This window comes from Hyla sarda, chromosome 1 (genome assembly GCF_029499605.1).
Source record: "Hyla sarda isolate aHylSar1 chromosome 1, aHylSar1.hap1, whole genome shotgun sequence".
Lineage (NCBI taxonomy): Eukaryota > Metazoa > Chordata > Amphibia > Anura > Hylidae > Hyla > Hyla sarda.
Window position 1 is genome coordinate 256,170,901 of NC_079189.1, and position 27,617 is coordinate 256,198,517.

General features: G+C 49.4%; 1 protein-coding gene across 2 annotated transcripts in view; it reads right to left on the minus strand.

The window, feature by feature from the left end:
* The window catches only part of LOC130367965 (zinc finger BED domain-containing protein 4-like), a 48,151-nt gene extending 36,517 nt beyond the window's left edge, over positions 1 to 11,634 (minus strand). Inside the window, exon 1 of one of the 2 annotated variants that reach the window (XR_008892246.1) lies at positions 11,293 to 11,634. The gene's annotated coding sequence lies outside the window, so the exon portion shown is untranslated. Of the gene's footprint in view, positions 1 to 9,588; positions 9,745 to 11,292 lie in introns of those variants that run through there. The other variant, XR_008892245.1, reaches the window with a different exon arrangement.
* Between the last annotated feature and the right edge of the window lie 15,983 nt (positions 11,635 to 27,617).

Consider the following 27,617-nt stretch of genomic DNA (forward strand, 5'->3'; position numbering starts at 1 on the left):
CGTCCTTAAGTACCAGGACGCAAGGGCGTATGCATACGCCCTTCGTCCCCAACAGGTTAACATAGTGGTACATTTTTGTGGTAACTTGCATCCTTTCTTGGTGAAAAATCCCCAAATTTGATGAAAAAAATTAAAATTTTGCATTTTTCTAACTTTGAAGCTCTCTGCTTGTAAGGAAAATGGATATTCCAAATATTTTTTTTTTTGGATTCACATATACAATATGTCTACTTTATATTTTCATCATAAAATTGACATGTTTTTACTATTGGAAGACATCAGAGGGCTTCAAAGTTCAGCCGCAATTTTACAATTTTTCACAAAATTTTCAAACTCGCTATTTTTCATGGACCAGTTCGGGTTTGAAGTGGATTTGAAGGGTTTTCATATTAGAAATACCCCATAAATGACCCCATTACAAAAACTGCACCCCCCAAAGTATTCAAAATGAGTGTTTTAACCCTTTAAGTGTTTCACAGGAAAAGCAGCAAAGTGAAGGAGAAAATTCAAAATCTTCATTTTTTACACTTGCATGTTCTTGTAGACCCAATTTTTGAATTTTTACAAGTGGTAAAAGGATAAAATTTACACTTGAATTTGTAGCCCAATTTCTCTCGAGTAAGCACATACCTCATATGTCTATGTAAATTGTTCTGCGGGCGCAGTAGAGGGCTCAGAAGCGAAGAAGCGACAAGGGAATTTTGGAGAGTACGTTTTTCTGAAATGGTTTTTGGGGGGCATGTTGCATTTAGGAAGCCCCTATGGTGCCAAAACAGCAAAAAAAAAACACATGGCATACCATTTTGGAAACTAGACCCCTTGAGGAACGTAACAAGGAATTAAGTGAGCCTTAATACCCCACAGGTGTTTCATGACTTTTGCATATGTAAAAAAAAAAAAAAATGTTTCACTAAAATGTGAGTTTCCCCCCAAATTTCACATTTTTGCAAGGGTTAATAGCAGAAAATACCCCCCAAAATTTGTAAACCCATCTCTTCTGAGTATGGAGGTACCCCATAAGTTGACCTGAAGTGCACTACGGGCGAACTACAATGCTCAGAAGAGAAGGAGTCATATTTGGCTTTTTGAGAGCAAATTTTGCTCGGGGGGCATGTCGCATTTAGGAAGCCCCTATGGTGCCAGGACAGCAAAAAAAAAAACTACATGGCATACCATTTTGGAAACTAGACCCCTTGAGGAATGTTACAAGGGATAAAGTGAACCTTAATACCCCACAGGTGTTTCACGACTTTTGCATATGTAAAAAAAAATATATATATTCTTACCAAAAATGCTTGGTTTAGCAAAAATTTTACATTTTTAAAAAAGGTAATAGCAGAAAATACCCCCCAAAATTTGAAGCCCAATATCTCCCGATTCAGAAAACACCCAATATGGGGATGAAAAGTGCTCTGCTGGCGCACTACAGGTCTCAGAAGAGAAGGAGTCACATTTGGCTTTTTGGAAGCAAATTATGCTCTGGGGGCATGCCACATTTAGGAAGCCCCTACGGTGCCAGGACAGAAAAAAAACACATGGCATACCATTTTGGAAACTAGACCCCTTGGGGAACGTAACAAGGTGTAAAGTGAACCTTAATACCCCACAGGTGTTTCACCACTTTTGCATATGTAAAAAAAAAATATTTTTTTTACACTAAAATGCTTGTTTTCCCCCAAATTTTACATTTTTACAAGGGATAATAGCAGAAAATACCCCCTAAAATTTGTAACCCCATCTCTTCTGAGTATGGAAATACCCCATAAGTGGACGTGAAGTGCACTGGGGGCGAACTACAATGCTCAGAAGAGAAGGAGCATCATTGAGCTTTTGGAGAGAGAATTTGGCCATGTGCATTTCCAAAGCCCCCCGTGGTGCCAGAACAGTGGACCCCCCCACATGTGACCCCATTTTTAAAACTACACCCCTCATGGAAGGTAATAAGGGGTGCAGGGAGAATTTACACCCCACTGGCATTTGACGGATCTTTGGAACAGTGGGCTGTTTTTCATTTTCACAGACCCCTGTTTCAAAGATCTGTCAGACACCTGTGGGGTGTAAATGCTCACTGTAGCCCTTATTACATTCCGTGAGGGGTGTAGTTTCCAAAATGGAGTCACATGTGGGTATTTCTTATTTTGCACTTATGTCAGAACCGCTGTAAAATCAGCCACCCCTGTGCAAATCACCAATTTAGACCTCAAATTTACATGGTGCACTCTCCCTTCTGAGCCTTGTTGTGCGTCCCCAGAACACTTTGCGCCCACATATGGGGTATCTCCGTACTCAGGCGAAATTGCATTACAAATTTTGGAGGCTTTCTTTCTTTTACCGCTTGTGAAATTTTAAAGTATGGGGCAACACCAGTATGTTAGTGTACAAAAATGTTTTTTTTTACACTAACATGCTGGTGTAGACCCCAACTTTACCTTTTCATAAGGGGTAAAAGGAGAAAAAGCCCCCCAAAATTTGTTAGGCAATTTCTCCCGAGTACGGCGATACCCCATATGTGGCCCTAAACTGTTGCCTTGAAATACGAGAGGGCTCCAAAGTGAGAGCGCCATGCGCATTTGAGGCCTAAATTAGGGATTTGCATAGGGGTGGACATAGGGGTATTCTACACCAGTGATTCCCAAACAGGGTGCCTCCAGGTGTTGCTAAACTCCCAGCATGCTTGGACAGTCAATGGCTGTCCGGAAATGCTGGGAGTTTTTGTTTTGCAACAGCTTGAGGCTCCGTTTTGGAAACACTGCTGTAGGATACGTTTTTCATTTTTATTGGGGGGGAAGGGGGGGTGGTAGGGGGGGGGCAGTGTACGTGTGTATATGTAGTGTTTTACTCTTTATTTTATGTTAGTGTAGTGTAGTGTTTTTAGGTTACATTCACACTGACGGCGGATTACACTGGGTCTCCCGCTAGGAGTTTGAGCTGCGGCTGCAGCTCAAACTTGAAGCAGGGAACTCACTGTAATCCGCCGCCAGTGTGAATGTAACCTGTACATTCACATGGGAGGGGGGGGGCAAAACTACAACTCCCAGCATGCACTGACAGAACGTGCATGCTGGGAGTTGTAGTTTTGCAACAGCTGGAGGCACACTGGTTGGAAAATACTGAGTTAGGTAATAGAACCTATTACCTAACTCGGTATTTCCCAACCAGTGTGCCTCCAGCTGTTGCAGAACTACAACTCTCAGCATGTACTGATTGCCAAAGGGAATGCTGGGAGATGTAGTTATGCAACAGCTGGAAGCACGCAAGTACAACTCCCAGCATGCCGAGACAGCCATTTGCTGTTCCTGAATGTTGGGAGTTGTAGTTTTGCAAGATTTAGAGGGGTTCAGGCTGGAGATCACTGACAGTGGTCTCTAAACTGTGGGCCTCCAGATGTTGCAAAACTACAAATCTCAGCATGCTAAGACAGCAAACTGCTGTCTGGGCATGCTGGGAGTTGTAGTTTTGTAACATCTGGAGGGCTACAGTTTAGAGACCACTGTCAGTGATCTCTAGCCTGAACCCCTCTAAATCTTGCAAAACTACAACTCCCAGCATGCCAACACAGCAAACAGCTGTCAAGGCATGGTGGGAGTTGTAGTTTTGCAACATCTGGAGGGCCACAGTTTAGAGACCACTCTCCAAACTGTCGCCCTGCAGATGTTGATAGGCAACAGACCCCGGACACACGGCACCATACTCACCTCCACCGCCGCCATGATCACAGCCACTGCAGGGTAAGTGACCGCCGCTGCCGCCGCCGCTATTGCACGGTTCCCCCCACTGTGCCTGGACACCGATTGGTGGGCATAGCGGGGGAACCGAACTTTAACCCCCCCGCCCCCAGTCTGCTATTGGTCAGTCGCTCCGCCGATCAATAGCAGAGATAGGAGGGGTGGCAACCCTGCCACCTCACTCCTATCTCTTCAAGGGGGATCGAGGGTGTCTTGGACACCCTCAATCCCCCTTATTTTATTGCGTCGTTGATGGGCAGGGGGAGAGCGCTCCCCCTGCAAACACCATAGATGCCGTGATCAGAACTGATCACGGCATCTATGGGGTTAATGCTGCCGGGACTGGTGCGATCGCGGCCCCGGCAGCTGCGGTGGGACTCCGGCTGTGATTGACAGCTGAGTCCCACCCGCGATCTCCTGCGCTGCCCGCGGCAGAGCAGGAGATCGCTTGGACGTATGCATACGTCCATTTGCGCGAACGTGAAGTTCGTCTGGACGTATGCATATGTCCAATAGCGGGAAGGGGTTAATACATGATGTAATGTTGAATGAATGAATGAATGAATGAATAAATGAATGAATGAATGCTGTATGAACGATTGATGTGTTTGATCGATGTGTTTGAATGTCGAGTGATTTATGTATAACATGTTATGTCACTTGCACTACCGTTTCTGTTACTGTTACCAGGGTGCCTCCAGCTGTTGCAAAACTACAACACCCACCCAGCATGCCCTGACAGCCAAAGACTGTCTGGGCATGTTGGGAGTTGCAGTTTTGCAACAGCTGGAGACACCTTGGTTGGAAAACATGCGCTATGTTCTAACTACTTTCATTTTTTTATTTCCCTCTCTATTTTCTGAACTGGGTTAGTTTGTGAATGAAATGCATAGTAATTGCCGTGGGAACATTTTTTATTCATAAAACCGCAGACTTAATTGGATAATTGGACCATAGGAGAGCTGCCGCTGCATCTATGCATTATACAGGAGGATCGCAGCAAGTATCTGGAGTGATACCCGCAGTGATCTTTCCATAAATACAAGTACTACTACTCCCAACATGGAGTACACTCTGCTCCATGCTGGGAGCTGTAGTACCTGCATTAATAGACAGATCGCATCATGTGTCAGAAATTACACTCGCTGCAATCTGTCTATTAATGCAGGCACTACAACTTCCAGCATGGAGCAGAGTGTGCTCCATGTTGGGAGTAGTAGTACCTGCAGTAAGGGACAGATCCCAGCGGATGTCACTCCTCCGGACACCCGCTGCGATCCTCCTTATGTGAATGTCGGGATGAGCTGTCCTCAGGGCTATAGAGCCAGGAGAACAGCTGATGCTGAGCCGTAGGTATACATCATATATCTACTGCCCAGCAAGAACTTACAGTGAGCCTGCAATGTGTATACAGTATTATACTTAAGGCTCACTTAACCCCTTGCTGAGCTGTGCACTATGCGCAAGCCCAGCAAGGAAAGAGTTAACTGCTGGACAGTGTAGGTTAACCCTTTGGGCGGTATACACTATATACAGCTATCTATAGATAGCTGTATATAATGTATACAGAAGACGAAGTCCGCTTACTTCCCTCGAGTCCAGGGCAGCTCTGTGTAGCTCCGCCTCCTAGTGATGACGTCATTAGGGAACCAGGCTAGTAAATCTGAAACTCTGTTCACATTGTCCGTTTTGTATAATGTGAACAGACCCTTCTGGCAGTGTCTACCCAGACAGGGAGACTCCAGCTGTTGCTAAACTACAACTCCCAGCATGCCGAGACAGCAAATGGCTGTCTGGGCATGCTGGGAGTTATAGTTTTGCACCAATTGGTGGCTCCCTATTTGGGTAGACATTGCATTATGGGTGCTCTCCCCAGCAGACAGCGCCAAAAATGTCATAACCAATTTTTTTTTTTTTCTTCTCGTTTCAGATCCGTGTATGCAGAGGATTATGGAGGATTTGATGGATTATGGCGGATTAATTTTTATTTTATTTTAATAAAATGGTTAACGAGGGCTGTGGGGGAGTGTTTTTTAAAATAAAATTATTTTTCCAATGTGTTGTGTTTTTTGTCAAGCTCAGTAGTGGAAGCCGGTCTTATTGACGGAATCCATTGTTCAGATTTCGGATTCATTCGGATGTAAATATTTCGTACATTCGGATCAATCCGAATGAACGAAATATGAACAATTCGGACAAAAATGAATTACGTCCGAAACGAATTGCACATGTCTAATATAAAGTGCTCTGCAGACACACTACAGGGCTCAGAGGAGAAGACATGCCATTGAGCTTTTGAAGAGAGAATTTAGTTGGAATGGAAGTCAGAGGCCATGTGCGTTCACAAAGCCCCCATGGTGCCCCCCATGTGACCCCATTTCGGCACCTTTGAATGTAATAGGGGGTGCAGTGAGCATTTACACTCCACTGGTGTTTGACAGATCTTTGGAACAGTGGGCTGTGCAAATTAAAAATTTTATTTTTCATTATTGACACCTGTTCAAAAAATCTGTCACACACCAGTGGGGTGTAAATTCTCCTACACCCCTTGATATATATTACGTGAGGGGTGTAGTTTCCAAAATGGGGTCACATGTGGGGGGGGGGCAATGTTCTGGAAACATCTGGGCTTTGTAAATGCACATGGCATTCAGTTTTAGCCTAATTCTCTCCCAAAAAAACAAATGTTGCTCCTTCTTTTATGAGCCTTGTAGTGCGCCCACAGAGCACTTTATGTCCACATATTGGGTATTTCCTTCCTCAGCAGAAATAGGTTTACAAATTTTGTTCGGCTTTTGCATCTATTACCCCTTGTGAAAATTAAAAGTTTGGGGTAACACCTGCATTTCAGTGACATTTTTTTATTTTTTATTTTCATGTCCAACTTTAACGAAAATTCGTCAAAGATCTTTGAAATGTTAAAGCTCACTGTACCCCTTATTATATTTTTGATGGATGTGGTTTCCAAAATGGGGTCACATGTGGGTGTTTTCTTTTTTGCGTTTGTCAGAACCACTGTATCTATCAACCACCCCTGTGCACATCACCAATTTAGGCTTCAAATGTACATGGTGCGCTCTCACTCCTGAGCCCTGTTGTGTGCCCGCAAAGCACTTTACGTCCACATATGGGGTATTTCTGTACTCAGGAGTAATGATGTTACAAAGTTTGGGGGTCTTTTTCTCCTTTTACCTCTTGTGACAATGAAAAGTATAGGGCAACCATGGCTTGTTAGTGTCAAAAAACCCATATGTGGCACTAAACTGTTGCCTTGAAATATGACAGGGCTCCACAGTGAGAGAGCACCATGTGCATTTGATACCTAAATTAGGGATTTGCATAGGGGCGGACTCGGATACAAGCATTACACTTGCCTCCTCCACCAAAAATTACCCACGGCAGTGGTTTTCAAACAAGGTGCCTCCAGTTGTTGCAAAACTCCCAGCATGCCAGGACAGTCAATGGCTGTCCAGCAATGCTGGGATTTGTTGTTTTGCAACAGCTGGAGGCTCCGTGTAGGAAACAGTGCCATACGAGACGTTATTCATTTTCATTGGGGGGACAGTGTACGGGTTTGTGTATACGTAGTGTTTTACTCTTTATTTCATTTAAGTGTCGTGTAGTGTAGTAGTTTTAGGGTACATTCACACGGGTGGGGGTTTACAGTTGGGATTTTGAGCTGCAGCTGTAAATTTGCCACAGCTAAAACTTGTAGCAGGAAACTCACTGCAAACTCCCACCCGTGTGAATGTCCCTTATACACTCACATGGGGGGGTTGCACAAACCTCCAACTGTTGCAAAACTACAACTCCCAGCATACACTGATAGACCGTGCATGCTGGGAGTTGAAGTTTTGCTACAGCTGTAGGCACACTGGTGGGAAAACACCGGATTAGGTAATAGACTAACTTAGTGCCCAGAATGCATGGTCTGCCGGTGCATGCTGGAAGTTGTAGTTTTGCCACGGCTGGAGGCACACTGGTTGGGAAACTTCGAGTTAGGAAACAGACTCTAACTCAGTGTTTCCCAACCAGTGTGCTTACAGCTGTTGCCAAACTACAACTCCCAGCATGCACTGACAGCCGAAGGGCATGCTGGGAGATTTAGTTATGCAACAATTGGAGAACGGTTTGGAGACCACTGTGTAGTGGTCTTGAAACTGTGGACCTCAGATGTTGCAGACTGTCTAGCCATGATGGGAGTTGTAGTTTGGCAACATCTGAAGGGCCAGATGTTGCAGAACTACAATGCCCAGCATGCCTGATTGTTTGGGCATTCTGTGAATTGTAGTTTTGCAACATCTGGAGGTCTAGAGACCACTGTATAGTGGTCTCCAATCTGTGCCCCTCCAGATGTGACAAAACTACAACTCCAAGCAAAGCATACCAAGAGTTTCCAGGTATGTTGGGAGTTGTAGTTCTGCAAGATCTGAAGGGCCAGATGTTACAGAACTACAACTCCCATCATGCCTGGACTGTCTGGGCATGCAATATCTGGAACCACACTTTGGAGACCACTGCACAGTGGTCTCTAATATGTGCCCCCCCCCCCAAATGTTGCAAAACTACAACTCCCAGCATGCCCAGACAGCCAGGAGGCATGCTGGGAGTTGTAGTTTTGTAACTTCTAGCAGGCCACGGTAAAGATCACTCACCAAAGATGATCTTTACTTTCGCTTGCAGTCTCCTCCGTTCCTCTAGATTGTCCCTTGCTATCTGCCACCGCCCGCTGCCTGACGCCAGTAAGGCCCTGACCCTCCGAGCCACTTTCCAACACCCCCCCCCCCTGCTCTGACCGGACCTCCATGGGCGGGTAGAGCGGGGGATTTGAACTTTATTCCCTCCCGCCCCCCTCCTGCCATTGGTCGATCAGTCCTGATTGACCAATGGTAGGCGATAGGAGGAGGTGGCCCCCCTGATCACCCTTATTTTCCGGGCCATCGGGTCACCAGAGACACGATAGGCCAGGGAAAAACATCAGAATTGACCCGCGAATCATGGCGATCACTGTTTCAGAACGCCCCTGTCATGCACCCTGATGTAAGCTGTCACGAAGCAGGAAGTGGATCCTCCACCTGTGTGGCAGATGACTCGGACCGTATCTGGGAGCGGAGTCTAAGGTGCAGCTAGTTTTCACCAGAGCCAGCCGCAAGGCAGGATGGGCTTGCTACAGCAGGTGACACCCAGGTCGCTACCCCCGACACGGCTCGACCAAACAGGTAACTGGGCAAGGCGAGGTACTGAAGGATGAGGCTTTAGCATAGTCAAATGTAGCAGAAGGTCAAGGCAGGCGGCAAAGGTTCCTAGTCAAAAAATGTAGCAGGAAGGTCTAGATACATGGGAATGGCAAAACAGGCAATGGGAATGCTTTCTCTCAGGCAAATGGCACTGAAGATCTGGCAGAGAAGTGTGGGAGGTGTAGGGACTTATAGAGTAGTGTCAGGTGTTACACATAATTAGGGGAATACTGGCCCTTTAAATTTCAAGGCTCCGGCGTGCGCGCCCTAGGAGATGGGGACATGTGGGCAGGAGCTGAGATACAGTGGAGGAGGTGGCAGAGGAGCGTCGTAAGTGACGGGCCGGGATTCGCATGAGGGCGCGTCCCGCGATGCGAATCCCAGCCCCGCCGGGAGCAAGGACAAGCTGAAATAGCCCCTAGCCGCTGTGCCGGGATGGCTTCTGATAGGTATCAGTGATATCAGTGGCGAGTGGCAGTGATCGGAAATACAGAGGGTGTTCAGGTACGCCCTCTGTCCTTAATTACAACAGGTTAATATTTTGTCTTGTAAAATGTTAGATATCACAATGGAAGCCTAACAAATCCCATTAAAACTAACAATATAAAATCATACAGTGGCCTTACCAACTTTCTTTGTTAATCTTCCCTTATGACATCACACATGTGACATCATCAAGTGTTTGGAGCTATCTCTACCAGCCACTAGTACAGCTCAGGCCTTAGCTATCAGAGGGAGTGCACACAAAGAGCAGGAGATGAGGAAGAGGACAAGAGGACACAGGAGAGGTACATAGGGGGAGATTTATCAAAACCTGTCCAGAGGAAAAGTTGCTAAGTTGCCCATAGCAACCAATCAGATTGCTTCTTTCATTTTGCAGAGGCCTTGTTAAAAATGAAAGAAGCAATTTGATTGGTTGCTCTGGGCAACTCAGCAACTTTTCTTCTGGTCAGGTTTTGATAGATCGCCCCCAATAATCCTAAATATTGGTCAGAATGCATCTAGAGTTCTAGACTTGCTCTAGAAATGCTCTAGAAATGATGACTAGATCTATTGAATATAATGTGTCAAAATAATAATGTAAATTGTATTAAATCTAATTATTTAACTAGACACTTTGCTGATGTTCCCAAATGACCAAGTATATACTGTTTATTCAATTCTATTACACAAAGAGTTGGGGGGTGGGGTGTAAGTACTGTGTGGGCATATTAAGTCTATGAAGGAGAATCATCAAAATCTGTGCAGAGAAAGAGTGGAGCAATTGCACATAGCAACCAATCAGATCGCTTCTTTCAGATTTCAGAAGCCTTTATTTTTAAATGAAAGAAGCAATCTTATTGGTTGCTACGGGCAACTGGTCAATTTTTCCTCTGCACTGGTTTTAATAAATGTGTGCCCGATACATATATGTAAAGGGGAAGAAATGTGCTGTTATTAAAAAAAATAACTTATATCCCTGTAGAGTTCTTCTCCCCCGTGGATCTGATCACCTAGTTTCCTCTCTGAGCGATAACCCTACTGTTGCCAGGCAACAGAGCACACACTCTCCCACAATCCCCCTTGCTTATAAGCACAGTGGAGACAAACCGCCATTAACTTCAGGAGACTGCAGGTGAACTGAGCATGTGTTACCCATCCATAGTGGGTCGTAACTAAGGGCAACAATTATCAAAACAATGCAGGTACATGGAGGATTAGTAATCTTATATCTCTCACTGAGATAGATAGATAGATAGATAGGCGATAGATAGATAGATAGATAGATAGGCGATAGATAGATAGATAGCTAGATAGGCGATAGATAGATAGATAGGACATAGATCAGTGTTTCCTGAACAGGTTGCCTCCAGCTGTTGCAAAACTACAACTCCCAGTATGCTGGGAGTTGTAGTTTTGCAACCGCTGGAGGCACCCTGGAAGGGAAACACTGAGATAGATAGGGAATAGATATAGGACATAGATCAATGTTTCCCAATCAGGGTGACTCCAGTATGCTGGAAGTTGTAGTTTTGCAACAGCTGGAGGCACCCTCTTCAGGAAACACTGATCTATCTATCTATCTATCTATCTATCTATCTATCTATCTATCTATCTGTCTGTCTACCTATCTATCTTTGTCAGTGTTTCCCAACCAAGGTGCCTCTAACTGTTACAAAACTACAACTCCCATCATGCCTGGACTGTCTGGGCATGCTGAGAGTAGTAGTTTTGCAAAATGTGGAAACCACAGTTTGGAGACCACTGCACAGTAGTCTCCATTCTGTGGTCCCCAAGATGTTGCAAAACTACAACTCCCGGCATGGGAGGCTACGGTAAAGATCACTCACCAAAGATGATCTTTACTATCGCCTGCAGTCTCCTCCACTGCTGCCACTCCTCTGGATTGTCCCTTGCTATCTGCCACTGCCTGCTGCCTGACGCCAGTAAGGCCCCGAACCTCCGAGACACTTTCCAAGACCCCGCCCCCCTGATCTGCCCAGACTTCCATGGGCGGGTAGAGCGTAGGGAATGACCGATATCATTTTTTAGGGCCAATACCGATAATCTGTGGAGGTTAGGGCCAATAGCCGATAATTTATACCAATGTTCCGGTATGTTATCGGCTATTTATCCCCCCCACGACACCGCTGCAGATCATTGATTTAAAGAGGGCGCTTTAAATCAATGAACTGCAGTGGCTTTTGCGGTGCCATACCCCGCTGCCGCCACCCGCTTCTATCCCCCTGCCTGTCCGGGGGTCCTCCTGAGTCCTATCACCGCCACCGCGACCACCCCCCCCACCGCCGCACCGCTCCACGCCACTACCACCCCACCGCACCACGACCACCCCCCACCGACCCACCGCACCGCACCCCATTGCCTCCCCCATCCCTGGTTTTATAATTACCTGTTCCCGGGGCCCGGGGTCCACTCTACATCTGGCTCCGGTGGCGTCCTCCTGAGCTGTCACTGTGCGCACTGACGGTGACATTGCGTCGCGTCACGTCACTCGTCATTGCGCACAGCGTAAAGCAGGACGCAGCAGGAGCCAGAAGTAGCATGCACCCCGGCTCCCAGGAACAGGTAATTATAAAATCGGGGATGGGGGGAGGCAATGGGGCCGGGGCGGTGCGGTGGGGGGTGCGACGCGGTGCGGCGGGTCGGTGGGGGATGCGGTCGCGGTGCGGGTGGTGCAGGGCATTATCGGATTATCGGCAAGGTAATTGCAGATACAAATAATGCCCAAAATCGTGATTATCGGCCGATAATATCGGCCAAACCGATAATCGGTCGATCCCTAGTAGAGCGGGGATTTGAACTTTATTCCCTCCCGCCCCCCTCCTGCCATTGGTCGATCAGTCCTGATTGACCAATGGTAGGTGATAGGAGGAGGTGGCACCCTGATCACCCTTATTTTCCAAGCCAACGGGTCATAAGAGACACGATTGACCTGGGAAAAACATAATACGCTGGTCAGAATTGAAACGGGAATCATGGTGATCACAGCAAGGGGTGCAGAGCAGTTTATATGGGGGACAGAAGGGGTGTAGGGGTTAATATAGAGGTGTACATGGGTGACAGAGGGATGTAGAGGGGTGACAGATGGGTGTAGAAGAGTGTGCATGGGTGACAGCGGGGTGTAGAGGAGTGTACGTGGGAAACAGATGGGTGTAGAGGGGTGTACATGGGTGACAGGAGGGCGTACATGGGTGACAGCAGGGTGTTAGGGGTGTAGTGGAGTGTACATGGGTGACAGAGGAGCATAGAGGAATGTACATGGGTAACAGAGGGGTGTAGATTGGTGTACATGGGTGACAGAATGGTGTTCATGGGTGATAGAGGGGTGTAAAGGAGTGTACATGGGAATTAGAGGGATGTAGAGGAGTGTACATGGGTGACAGGGGGTGTAGGAGGTGATAGAGGGGGTACATGGGTCACAGAGGGGTGTTGGGGTGTAGAGGAGTGTACATGAGTGACAGAGTACAGTAGAGGCATGTACATGGATAACAGAGGGGTGTACAGGAGTGTACATTAGTATTAGAGGGGTGTACATCGGTAACATAGGGGTTTAGAGAAGTGTACATGGGTAAGAGAGGGGTTAAGAGGGATGTTCATGGGTTACAGAGGGTGTAAAGGAATGTAAATAGTAGACAGAGGAGCATAGAGGAGTGTACATGGGAAACAGATGGGTGTAGAGGGGCGTACATGGGTGACAGAATGGTGTTCATGGGTGACAGAGGGGTGTACAGGAGTGTACTTGGGAGACAGGGATGTAGAGGAGTGTACATTGGTATTCGAGGGGTGTGCATCGGTGACAGAGGGGATGTAGAGGAGTGTACATGGCTGACAGTGAAGCATAGAGGAGTGTACATGGGTAACAGAGGGGTGTAGAGGAGTGTACATGGGTATTAGAGGGGTGTACATCGGTGACAGAGGGGTGTAGAGGAGTATACATGGGTAACAGAGAGGTGTAGAGGGATGTTCATGGGTTACAGAGGGTGTAGAGGAATGTACATGGGTGACAGAGGAGCATAGAGGGGTGTACATGGGAAACAGATGGGTGTAGAGGGGTGTAAAGGGGTGTACATGGGTGACAGAATGGTGTTCATGGGTGACAGAGGGGTGTACAGGAGTGTACATTGGAGACATTGGGATGTAGAGGAGTGTACATTGGTATTAGAGGGGTGTGCATCGGTGACAGAGGGGATGTAGAGGAGTGTACATGGCTGACAGTTAAGCGTAGAGGAGTGTACATGGGTAACAGAGGGGTGTAGAGGAGCGTACATTGGTATTAGAGGGGTGTACATCGGTGACAGAGGGGTTTGGAGGAGCGTACATGGGTGACAGAGGAGCATAGAGGAGTGTACATGGGTAACAGAGGGGTGTAGAGGGATGTTCATGGGTTACAGAGGGGATGTAGAGAAGTGTATATGGCTGACAGTGAAGCATAGAGGAGTGTACATGGGTAACAGATGGTGTAGAGGAGTGTACATGGGTATTAGAGGGGTGTGCATGGGTGACAGAGGGGTGTACAGGAGTGTACATGGGTGACACATGGATAACAGAGGAGCATAGAGAAGTGTACTTGAGTAACAGAGGGTTGTAGAGGGATGTTCATGGGTTACACAGGGTGTAGAGGAATGTACATGGGTGACAGAGGAGTGTAGAGGAGTGTACATGGGTAACAGAGGGGTGTAGAGGAGCGTACATGGATATTAGAGGGTTGTACACGAGTTACAGAGGGATATAGAGGAGTGTACATGGGTGACAGGGGGTGTAGGAGGTGATAGAGGGGGGTACATGGGTCACAGAGGGGTGTTGGGGTGTAGAGGAGTGTACATGGGTGACAGTACTGTAGAGCAGTGTACATGGATAACAGAGGGGTGTAGAGGAATGTACATTGGTATAAGAGGGGAGTACATCGGTGACAGAGGGGTTTGGAGGAGTGTGCATGGGTGACAGAGGAGCATAGAGGAGTGTACATGGGTATTAGAGGGGTGTACATGGGTGACAGAGGGGTGTACAGGAGTGTACATGGGGACACATGGATAACAGAGGAGCATAGATGTCAGGATTCGGCAGGCTGGAGGTGGATCCTCTGTGTCAGAGAGGGATTGGTGTGGACCGTGCCGGCGGACCGGTTCTAAGTTGCTACTGGTATTCACCAGAGCCCGCCGCAAAGCGGGATGGTCTTGCAGCGGCGGTAGCAACCAGGTCGTATCCACCGGCAACGGCTCAACCTCTCTGACTGCTGAGATAGGCGCGGTACAAGGGATTAGGCAAGAGCAAGGTCGGACGTAGCAGAAGGTCAGGGCAGGCAGCAAGGATCGTAGTCAGGGGCAATGGCAAGAGGTCTGGAACACTGGCTTGGGATACACAAGGAACGCTTTCACTGGCACAATGGCAACAAGATCCGGCCAGGAAGGGAAGGGGAAGTGAGGTTATATAGACAGGGAGCAGGTGGAAGCTAATCAGACTGATTGGGCCAGACACCAATCATTGGTGCACTGGCCCTTTAAATCTTAAAGAGCCGGCGCGCGCGCCCTAGGGAGCGAGGCCGCGCGCGCCGGGACAGCACAGACGGGGAACGAGTCAGGTAAGCGGGCCGGGATGCGAATCGCGAGCGGGCGCGTCCCGCATCGCGGATCGCATCACTGCTAGGGACATTATCGCAGCGCTCCCGGAGACCCTTTAACCGAGAAGACATCTGAGGACCCGGAGACAGGAGTAGGAGAAACAACCTTGGGAGAGAAGCGGTTAAGGATTAGTGGTTTAAGGAGAGAGACATGAAAAGCGTTAGGAATACGGAGAGAAGGGGGAAGAAGGAGTTTGTAGGAGACAGGATTGATTTGGCACTTGATTTTAAAGGGTCCAAGATAACGTGGTCCCAGTTTATAACTGGGGACACGGAAGCGGATATACTTGGCGAAGAGCCACACTTTGTCTCCAGGAACAAAGACAGGAGGAGTTCTTCTTTTTTTGTCGGCATGCTTCTTCATCCGGGATGAGGCCTGTATAAGGGATTTTTGAGTCTCTTTCCAGATGGTGGAGAAGTCCCGGGTAACCTCATCAACAGCGGGCAAACCAGAAGGCGTGGGAGTGGGGAGGGGGGGAAGAGGGTGAAGCTTGGCACGGGGCAGAGTGTTACCAGGACGGGGGCTATAAGGAGGAGACACAGCATAGTCCTGATAGGCCTTGGGGAGACCAGGTATAGGAGGAGACACTGAGGTTTGACTGACGGGACTGGGAGCAGACGTGAGGCATTTTTTGTGGCAAGAAGCACCCCAGCTCTTGATCTCCCCGGTGGTCCAGTCAAGGGTAGGAGAGTGGCGTTGGAGCCATGGCAGACCGAGGAGGACTTCAGAGGTGCAGTTGGGCAAAACACAAAGTTAAATTTTTTCGTGATGCAGTCCAATGCTCATGAGCAGGGGTTCTGTGCGGTAACGCACAGTGCAGTCCAATTTTACTCCGTTGACCGAGGAAATGTAGAGCGGCTTGGCGAGACGGGTCACAGGGATGTTGAACTTATTAACAAAAGAGGCCAAAATAAAATTTCCCGCAGAACCAGAGTCCAAGAAGGCCACAGCTGAGAAGGAGGAGTTGGCAGAAGGAGAAATCCGTACGGGCACAGTGAGACGTGGAGAAGCAGACTTCAGGCCTAGAGACGCCACACCCACGTGAGCTGGGTGCGTACATGCGTTTCCCAGAAGTGGAGGACGAATAGGGCAATCCACCAAGAAATGTTTGGTACTAGCGCAGTACAGACATAAATTTTTATCTCTGCGGCCAGTCCTCTCTTCATGGGTCAGGCGAGACCGATCCACTTGCATAGCCTCCTCGGCGGGAGGCACAGGGGTAGATTGCAAAGGATACTGTGAGAGAGGTGCCCAGAGATCAAGGTCTTTTCCCTGGCGGAGCTCTTGGTGTCTTTCAGAAAAACGCATGTCAATGCGGGTGGCCAAATGGATAAGTTCATGCAGGTTGGCAGGAATTTCTCGTGCGGCCAGCACATCTTTGATGTTACTGGATAGGCCTTTTTTAAAGGTCGCGCAGAGGGCCTCGTTGTTCCAAGATAATTCAGAGGCGAGGGTACGAAATTGGATGGCGTATTCGCCTACAGAAGAATTTCCCTGAACCAGGTTCAGCAAGGCAGTTTCGGCAGAAGAAGCTTGGGCTGGTTCCTTGAAGACACTGCGAACCTCAGCGAAGAAGGACTGTACAGTGGCGTTGACAGGATCATCGCGGTCCCAGAGCGGTGTGGCCCGTGACAGGGCCTTCCCAGACAGGAGACTAACCACGAAAGCCACCTTCGACCGTTCTGTAGGAAATTGGTGCGACAACATCTCCAAATGTAGGGAACATTGTTACAGGAAACCACGGCAGAGTCTAGAGTCCCCATCAAATTTTTCCGGCAGGGACAAGCAGAGGTTAGGAGCGGCCGCTCGCTGCGGAGGAGGTGCAGGAGCCGGCGGAGGAGATGGTTGCTGCTGTAGCTGTGACTGAAGTTGCTGTAGCATGGCGGTCAAGTGCGACAGCTGGTGACCTTGTTGGGCGAGCAGTCGGGATTGCTGGGCGACCACCGTGGATATGTCAGCGAGACTTGGCAGCGGCACCTCAGCGGGATCCATGGCCGGATCTACTGTCAGGATTCGGCAGGCTGGAGGTGGATCCTCTGTGTCAGAGAGGGATTGGCGTGGACCGTGCCGGCGGACCGGTTCTAAGTTGCTACTGGTATTCACCAGAGCCCGCCTCAAAGCGGGATGGTCTTGCAGCGGCAGTAGCAACCAGGTCGTATCCACCGGCAACGGCTCAACCTCTCTGACTGCTGAGATAGGCGCGGTACAAGGGATTAGGCAAGAGCAAGGTCGGACGTAGCAGAAGGTCAGGGCAGGCAGCAAGGATCGTAGTCAGGGGCAACGGCAAGAGGTCTGGAACACTGGTTTGGGATACACAAGGAACGCTTTCACTGGCACAATGGCAACAAGATCCGGCCAGGAAGGGAAGGGGAAGTGAGGTTATATAGACAGGGAGCAGGTGGAAGCTAATCAGACTGATTGGGCCAGACACCAATCATTGGTGCACTGGCCCTTTAAATCTTAAAGAGCCGGCGCGCGCGCGCCCTAGGGAGCGGGGCCGCACGCGCCGGGACAGCACAGACGGGGAACGAGTCAGGTAAGCGGGCCGGGATGCGAATCGCGAGCGGACGCGTCCCGCATCGCGGATCGCATCACGGCTAGGGACATTATCGCAGCGCTCCCGGTCAGCGGGTCTGACCGGGGCGCTGCGAACAGGAGAACGCTGCGAACGCTCCGGGGAGGAGCGGGGACCCGGAGCGCTCGGCGTAACAGTACCCCCCCCCCCTTGGGTCTCCCCCTCTTTTTGGAACCTGAAAATTTGTGAATTAGGTCCTTGTCGAGAATGTTATCCTCGGGTTCCCATGACCTCTCCTCAGGGCCGCAATTCTCCCAATCTACAAGAATTTTTTTTTACCTCTGACCGTCTTAGACGCGAGAATTCCTTTAACCGAGAAGACATCTGAGGACCCGGAGACAGAAGTAGGAGCAACAACCTTGAGAGAGAAGCGGTTAAGGATTAGCGGTTTAAGGAGAGAGACATGAAAAGCGTTAGGAATACGGAGAGAAGGGGGAAGAAGGAGTTTGTAGGAGACAGGATTGATTTGGCACTTGATTTTAAAGGGTCCAAGATAACGTGGTCCTAGTTTATAACTGGGAAAACGGAAGCGGATATACTTGGCGGAGAGCCACACTTTGTCTCCAGGAACAAAGACAGGAGGAGTTCTTCTTTTTTTGTCGGCATGCTTCTTCATCCGGGATGAGGCCTGTATGAGGGATTTTTGAGTCTCTTTCCAGATGGTGGAGAAGTCCCGGGTAACCTCATCAACAGCGGGCAAACCAGAAGGCGTGGGAGTGGGGAGGGGGGGAAGAGGGTGAAGCTTGGCACGGGGCAGAGTGTTACCAGGACGGGGGCTATGAGGAAGAGACACAGCATAGTCCTGATAGGCCTTGGGGAGACCAGGTATAGGAGGAGACACTGAGGTTTGACTGACGGGACTGGGAGCAGACGTAAGGCATTTTTTGTGGCAAGAAGCACCCCAGCTCTTGATCACCCCGGTGGTCCAGTCAAGGGTAGGAGAGTGGCGTTGGAGCCATGGCAGACCGAGGAGGACTTCAGAGGTGCAGTTGGGCAAAACAAAAAGTTAAATTTTTTCGTGATGCAGTCCAATGCTCATGATGGCAACAAGATCCGGCCAGGAAGGGAAGGGGAAGTGAGGTTATATCGACAGGGAGCAGGTGGAAGCTAATCAGACTGATTGGGCCAGACACCAATCATTGGTGAACTGGGCCTTTAAATCTTAAAGAGCCGGCGCGCGCGCGCCCTAGGGAGCGGGGCCGCGCGCACCGGGACAGCACAGACGGAGAACGAGTCTGGTAAGCGGGCCGGAATGCGAATCGCGAGCGGGCGCGTCCCGCATCGCGGATCGCATCACGGCTAGGGACATTATCGCAGCGCTCCCAGTCAGCGGGTCTGACCGGGGAGCTGCGAACAGGAGAACGCTGTGAGCGTAACAATAGAGAAGTGTACTTGAGTAACAGAGGGTTGTAGAGGGATGTTCATGGGTTACACAGGGTGTAGAGGAATGTACATGGGTGACAGAGGAGCATAGAGGACTGTACATGGGCGACAGAGGGGTGTTGAGGGATTTTCATGGGTTACAGAGGGGATGTAGAGGAGTGTACATGGCTGACAGTGAAGCGTAGAGGAGTGTACATGGGTATTAGAGGGGTGTAAATGGGTGACACACGGGTGTAGAGGAGTGTACATGGGTGACAGTGGAGCGTAGAGGAGTGTACATGGGTAACTGAGGGATGTTGAGGGATGTACATGGGTGATAAAGGGTGTAGAGGAATGTACATGGGTGGCAGAGGAGTGTAGAGGAGTGTACATGAGTGGTAGATTAGTGTACACGGGTGATAGAGGGGTGTAGAAGTGTGAACATGGGTGACAGAGTGGCATAGGGGGTGACAGAGGGGTGTACATGGGTGACAGAGGGGTGTAGGGGTGGAAGAGTGGTGTACATGGGTGACAACGGAGTGTAGAAGGGTGACAGATGGGTGCAGAAGAGTGCACATGGGTTATAGATGGGTGTAGAGGAATGTACATGGGTGACAGAGGGGTTTAGAGGAGTGTACATGGGTGACAGAGTGGTGTACATGGGTGTTGGAGGGGTGTTCATGCATGAAAGAGGGGTGTAGAAGAAAGTACATAGGTGACAGAGGGGTGAAGAAGGGTTTACATGGGTGACAGGGGGTCAAAGGGGGTGACAGCGGGGTGTAGAAGAGTGTACATAAGTCACAGTGGAGCGTAGATAAGTGTACATGGGTAACTGAGGCGTAGATTGGTGGGTGGTCAGAGGGGGGTGGACCTTGGTGACAGAGGGGTGTAAGAGGTAATAGAGGCATGTACATGGGTGACAGAGGAGTGTACATGGGTGACAAAGGGGTGTGTTTGGGTGACAGAGGGGTGTAGAGGGGTTTGCATGGGTGACAAAGCAATGTAGAGGAGTGTACATGTGTGACAGGGGGTTATAGAGGGTGACAAGTAGACAAAAGTGACAAGGTGATAACAGAGGGGTGGACAGGGGTGACAAAGGGACAGAATGGTGAATACATGGTGGACATGCGTGACAAGGATGTGGTCAGAGGGGTGGACAATGGGGGGTGAACATGGGTGACGGGGTTGGAGAGGGGTGACAGAGGGGTAGATAGGTGGGAGGTCAAGGTTCACATGGATTACAGGTGGGTGGATATGGAAGACAGGGGGTGAACAGGGGTTATAGGGAGTCAGACGGTGGACAGGGGTGACAGAGAGTGGTGGACAGGGGTGACAAAGGGACAGAGGGGTGAATAGGGGGTGGACATTGGTGACAGAGGGGTAGACTGGGGGTGGTTAGAGGGTAGGGTTGAACATCGATGACAGGGGGATGGACAGGGTTGACAGAGGGGTGAACATGGTGAACATGGATGACAGGGGTGGACACGGGAGAAATGGGCGGTGGATATAGGAGACGGGGAGAAGTGAACAGGGGTGACAGGGGGGTGGACAAGGATGGAAAGGGGGATAAAATAGGGGGGACAGAGGGACAGAGGGGTAAAACATTTAATAAAATAATTCAACCACCCCTTTTAAAATTAAAAGGCATACATTCCCATTACATGATGAACTGTGATATATATTATAAAAAAAATTGATAAAACTATAAATAAATAAATATTAAAAATATACATTATATTTTAAGTTAAAATAATGAACTAGATCCTTATGTGTTCCATCTTTTTTTGTTCCTTTTTCATGTGCAGTTTCATAATCCCTGAGATAAGTAGTTCTGGCCCTAGAGTGTTATATATATTAGTGTCTGTAGCATGTATTAGGAACATGTTATCATACCTTTGTCTTTCTTTACAGGTGATTGATGCCCCGTGAGAAGGTGAACGTGACATAAACCCTCGTCAGCTGCAAAAAAGGAACCGCGAGACAGGTAATTAATATTTATATTAATTACTGATAACAATCAGGCTAGATGTACTATCTAGACCTGCAGAGATGTTATAGTCTCTCCCTTCTACATGAAGATATATGTGTTGTTAATAAGTATATTGTCTATGGACAGCTTCTTATATAACACAACCATATCTCAGGTACAGAGAGTAGGAACATTTATGATCCTTATTCTCTGTTTTATTTCATTTGTAGGAATCCCCTTTTTCAATATTTAATAGAATAGACTAAACTGACTGCAGAGTTTACAAGTTTATGTTAGACCTGTGTTTCCCAACCTTTTTCGGCTCAAGGCACCCCTTGGAAAAAAAAAATTCCACTGGGCACCCCTACCAAAGTTGATAAGCCAAAAAACAAAAGGGGAAAAGCCGCAATGCACAATATGGGGTGTAGAGGAGTGTACACGGGTGGCAGAGGGGTGTAGAGGAGTGTACATGGGTGACATAGGGGTGCAGAGGAGTGTACATGGGTGATAGAGGTGTGTAGAGGAATGTACATGGGTGGCAGAGGGGTGTAGAGGAGTGTACATGGGAGGCAGAGGGGTGTAGAGGAATGTACATGGATGAAAGGGAGGTGTAGGGGGTGATAGAGGTGTGTACATGGGTGACAGAGGGGTGTTGGGGGTTTAGAGGAGTGTACATGGGTGACAGAGAAGCATAGAGAAGTGTACATGGGTAATAGAGGGGTGTAGGAGGGTGAACATGGGTGGCAGGGGTGCGTAGAGCAGTGTACATGGGTGACAGGAGCATAGAGGAGTTTACATTGGTAACAGAGGCGTATAGAGGAGTGTACATGGGTGGCAAAGGGGTGTAGAGGAGTGTACAAGGGTGAAAGAGGGAAGGAGAGGAGTATACATGGGTTATAGCTGGGTGTACATGTGGGACAGTGGGGTGTAGAGGAGTGTACATGGGTGACAGGACGTAGGGGGTGACAGAGGGGTGTACATGGGTGACAGGGGTGTAGGGGGATGACAGATGGGTGTAGAAGAGTGTGCATAGGTGATAGCGGGGTGTAAAGAAGTGTACATGTGACAGAGGGGTGTAGAGGAGTGTACATGGGTGAGAGAGGAGTGTACATGGGTGAGAGTGGAGTGTACATGGGTGACAGGAGGGCATAAGGGGGTGACAGAGGGGTGTACATGGGTGACAGCTGGGTGTTGGGGGTGTAGTGATGTGTACATGGGTGACAGAGGAGTGCATAGGGTAGCAGAGGGGTATAGAGGGGTGTACATGGGTGACAGAAGGGTGTAGAAGAGTGTACATGGGTGACAGAGGGGTGTAGGGGGTGTTAGAGAGGTGTACAAGGGTGAGAGACAGTGTAGAGGGGTGACAGATGGATGTATAAGAGCGTACATAGGTGAGGCTGGGTTCACACCACGTTTTGTTAAATTCGGCTCCCGTATACGGTTGGGAGGAGGGGGGGCGGTGCTTAATCGCGGCGCCCGCACTCAGCCGTATTCGTTTTTGCCTGCGGCCGGGAAACCGCATACGGCCGAAAACGAAGCCGAGCGGATGCTGCGGTTCACTCCGGTCGGCTCATAGACATACATTAAATACGGTTCCCAAATACGGCTGAGTGCGGGCGCCGCAATTAAGCCCGGCCCCCCCTCCTCCCAACCGTATACGGGAGCCGTATTTAACAAAACGGGGTGTGAACCCAGCCTGACAGAGGGGTGTAGAGGAGTGTACATTGGTGACAGTGGAGCATGGAGGAGTGTACATGGGTGACAGAGGAGCAAAGAGGAGTGTACATTGGTAACAGAGGAGTATAGAGGAGTGTACATGGGTAACACAGGTGTGTACATGGCTGGCAAAGAGGTGTAGAGGAGAGTACATGGGTGACAGAAGGGGTGTAGGGGCTAATATAGAGGTGTAGATGGGTGACAGAGGTGTGTAGAGGGGAGACAGATGGGTGTAGAAGAGTGTACATGGGTGACAGAGGGGTGTAGAGGAGTGTACATGGGAAACAGATGGGTGTTTAGGGGTGCACATGTGTGACAGAGGAGCGTAGAGAAGTGTACTGTCAGGATCCGGATACTGTGAGGATACTGGTGGTGGATCCTCTGTGTCAGTGGGGTGATGACGTGGGCCGTACAAGGGGAACGGAGTCTAAGGGGTTACTGGTTTTCAACAGAGCCTGCCGCAAAGCGGGATGGACTTGCAGCGGCAGGTAACCCCCAGGTCGTTCCACCCGATAGCGACTCAACCCCAACTGACGGCTGAGATAGGCGCGGTACAAGGGATTAGGCAAGAGCAAGGTCGGACGTAGCAGAAGGTCAGGGCTGGTTCCTCGAAGACACTACGAACCTCAGTGAAGAAGGACTGGACAGTGGCAGTGACAGGATCATTGCGGTCCCAGAGCGGTGTGGCCCATGACAAGGCCTTTCCAGACAGGAGACTAACCACGAAAGCCACCTTAGACCGTTCTGTGGGAAATTGGTCCGACATCATCTCCAAGTGTAGGGAACATTGAGACAGGAAACCACGGCATTGTTTAGAGTCCCCATCAAATTTGTCCGGCAGGGACAAGTGGAGGCTGGAAGCGGCCACTCACTGCGGAGGAGGTGCAGGAGCTGGCGGAGGAGATGGTTGCTGAAGCTGTGGCAGGAGTTTTTGCAGCATGACAGTCAGTTGGGACAGCTGATGTCCTTGTTGCGCTATCTGTTGAGATTGCTGGGCGACCACCGTGGTAAGGTCAGTGACAACTGGCAGCGGGACCTCAGCGGGATCCATGGCCGGATCTACTGTCAGGATCTGGATACTGAGAGGATACTGGTGGTGGATCCTCTGTGTCAGTGGGGAGATGACGTGGGCCGTACAAGGGGAACGGAGTCTAAGGGGTTACTGGTTTTCACCAGAGCCCGCCGCAAAGCGGGATGGACTTGCAGCGGCAGGTAACCCCCAGGTCGTTCCACCCGATAGCGACTCAACCCCAACTAACGGCTGAGATAGACGTGGTACAAGGGATTAAGCAAGAGCAAGGTCGGACGTAGCAGAAGGTCAGGGCAGGCAGCAAGGATCGTAGTCAGGGGCAACGGCAGAGGGTCTGGAACACTGGCTTGGGACATACAAGGAACGCTTTCACTGGCACAAGGGCAACAAGATCCGGCAATGCTGGGAAGGGGAAGTGAGTTTAAATAGAGAGGCCACAGATGTGATCACTAATTGGGCCAGGCGCCAATCAGACTGAGCCGTTGGAGGACAGGACGGGCAAGGAGACTGGGATGCGAGCCGCGAGCGGGCGCGTCCCGCTACGCGGGTCGCATCCCCGCCGGTGACATTAATGCAGCGCTCCCAGTCAGCGGGTCTGACCGGGGTGCTGCGAGAAGGTGAACGCCGCGGGCGCTCTGGGTAGGAGCGGGGACCCGGAGTGCTCGGCGTAACATGTACATTGTTAACGGAGGAGTGTAGAGGAGTGTAAATGGGTAACACAGGTGTGTACATGGCTGGCAAAGGGGTGTAGAGGAGTGTACATTGGTGACAGAAGGGGTGTAGGGGGTAATATAGAGGTGTACATGGGGGACAGAGGGGTGTAGAGGGGTGACAGATGGGTGTAGAAGAGTGTGCATCGGTGACAGAGGGGTGTAGAGAAGTGTACATGGGAAACAGATGGTTATAGAGGGGTGTACATGGGTGACAGGAGGGCATTCATGGGTGACAGCGGGGTGTTAGGGGTGTAGTGGAGTGTACATGGGTGACAGAGGAGCATAGAGGAGTACACATGGGTGACAGAGGAGCGTAGAGGAGTGTGCATTGGTAACAGAGGAATGTAGAGGAGTGCAAATGGGTAACACAGGTGTGTAGACGGCTGGCAAAGGGGTGTAGAGGAGTGTACATGGGTGACAGAAGGGGTGTAGGGGGCAATATAGAGGTGTAGATGGGTGACAGAGGTGTGTAGAGGGGAGACAGATGGGTGTAAAAGAGTGTGCATGGGTGACAGAGGGGTGTAGAGGAGTGTACATGGGAAACAGATGGGTGTTTAGGGGTGTACATGTGTGACAGAGGAGCATAGAGAAGTGTACATTGGTAACAGAGGAGTGTAGAGGAGTGTACATGGGTAACAGAGGGGTATAGAGGGGTGTAAATTGGTGACAGTGGAGTGTGGAGGAGTGTACATGGGTGACAGAGGAGCTTACAGGAGTGTACGTTGGTAACAGAGGGGTATAGAGGGGTGTACATGGGTGATAGAGGGGTGTAGAGGAGTATACAAGGGTGGCAGAGGGGTGTAGAAGAGTGTACATGAGTGGAAGGTGAGTGTACATGGGTGACAGAAGGGTGTAGAAGAGTGTACAGAGGGGTGTAGGGGGTGATAGAGAGGTGTACAATGATCATGGGAGAGAGGGTGTAGAGGGGTGACAGATGGATGTAGAAGAGCGTACATAGGTGACAGGGGTGTAGAGGAGTGTACATTGGTGACAGTGGAGCGTGGAGGAGTGTACATGGGTGACAGAGGAGTGTAGAGGAATGTACATTGGGTGACAGAGGAGTGTAAAGGAGTGTACATGGGTAACACAGGTGTGTACATGGCTGGCAAAGGGGTGTAGAGGAGTGTACATGGGTGACAAAAGGGGTGTAGGGGTAATATAGAGGTGTAGATGGGTGACAGAGGTGTGTAGAGGGGAGACAGATGGGTGTAGAAGAGTGTGCATGGGTGACAGAGGGGTGTAGAGGAGTATACATGGGAAAAAGATGGGTGTTTAGGGGTGTACCTGTGTGACAGAGGAGCATAGATAAGTGTACATTGGTAACAGAGGAGTGTAGAGGAGTGTACATGGGTAACACAGGTGTGTACATGGCTGGCAAAGGGGTGTAGAGGAGTGTACATGGGTGACAAAGGGGTGTACGTGGGTGACAGGGGGTTGTAGAGGGTGACAAGTAGACAGAAGTGACAAGGTGATAACAGAGGGGTGGACAGGGGTGACAGTGGGGTGGATAGGTGGGAGGTCAAGGCTCACATGGATTACAGGTGGGTGGATATGGGAGACACGGGGGTGAACAGGGGTTATAGGGGGTCAGAGGGGGGACAGGGGTGAAAGAGAGGGGTGGACAGGGGTGACAAAGGGACAGAGGGGTAAATAGGGGGTGGACATTGGTGACAGAGGGGTAGACTGGGGGTGGCTAGAGGGGAGGGTTGAACATGGGTGACAGGGGGATGGACAGGGGTGACAGAGGGGTGACCAAGGTGGACATGGATGACAGGGGTGGACACGGGAGAAAGGGGCGGTGGATATGGGAGACAGGGAGAAGTGAACAGGGATGACAGGGGGGTGGACAAGGATGACAATGGGGATCAAATAGGGTTGACAGCGGGGTAAAACATTTAATAAAATAATTCAACCACCCCTTTTTAAATTAAAAGGCATACATTCCCATTGCATGATTAACTGTGATATATATTATAAAAAGTTTTGATAAAACAATAAATAAAAAAAATATACATTATATTTAGAGATGAGCGAACTTTTCAAAAATTCGATTCGGCCGATTCGCCGAATTTTCCCGAAAAGTTTGTTTAGATCCGAATTTGTTTGCGGCGAATCGATATTAAAAAAGGCTATTTCTAGCCTACATACAGCCTCTATAGGGGTATAGAACACTTTGCTGTGTCCTAAAACGCATATGGAGTGTGCTGGGGTAATGAAATAATACTGTTATTCAGAATAGCATGCAGATTACCGGCATCGCTCTTGGAATCACTGCCGCACAGAAGCACAATGACAGAGCCTGGTGGTGGCATCAGTGTCTGGAGACCATATAGTGACTGAATGACATAGCGTGGAGGTGTTGGCAGCATGAGGACACCATATAGTGGATGAATGGCACAGCGTGGAGGTGTTGGCAGCATGAGGACACCATATAGTGGATGAATGGCACAGCGTGGAGGTGTTGGCAGCATGAGGACACCATATAGTGGCTGCATGGCACAGCGTGGAGGTGTTGGCAGCATGAGGACACCATATAGTGGCTGAATGGCACAGCGTGGAGGTGTTGGCAGCAAGAGGAGACCATTTAGTGGCTGAATGGCACAGCGTGGAGTTGGCTGATGCACTAGTACACTACACACCAGGGCTTCACAATCCCCCCCCCCCCCCCAAAAAAAAAAAACAACACAATAAATGAAAATTTTGACAAAGATTTTTCATTGGTAGCACCAGCTATCCAAAAATTTGATATTAACAGACCCAGGCCCCACCTCTGCGGCATCAGTAACCCATATATTGCCTGAAGGACACAGCCTGGAGTTGGCTGATTCACCAGTACACACCCGGGCTTCACAATCCCCTCCAAAAAACAACACAATATATGAAATTTTTGACAAAGATTTCTCATAGGTAGCACCCGCTATCCAAAAATTTTAAATTTCCAGACCCAGGCCCCACCTCTGCGGCATCAGGAAACCATATATTGCCTGAAGGACACAGCCTGGAGTTGGCTGATGCACCAGTAAACACCCAGGCTTCACAATCCCCTCCAAAAAACAACAACATTTTAGAAATGTTTTAAAGAAATACCTTTGTGTAAGAACAAGCTCATATCCAACAGTTCACAAGACTCTATAATGCCGGACAGTGGACCACCCAAAGACATTCTTCTCA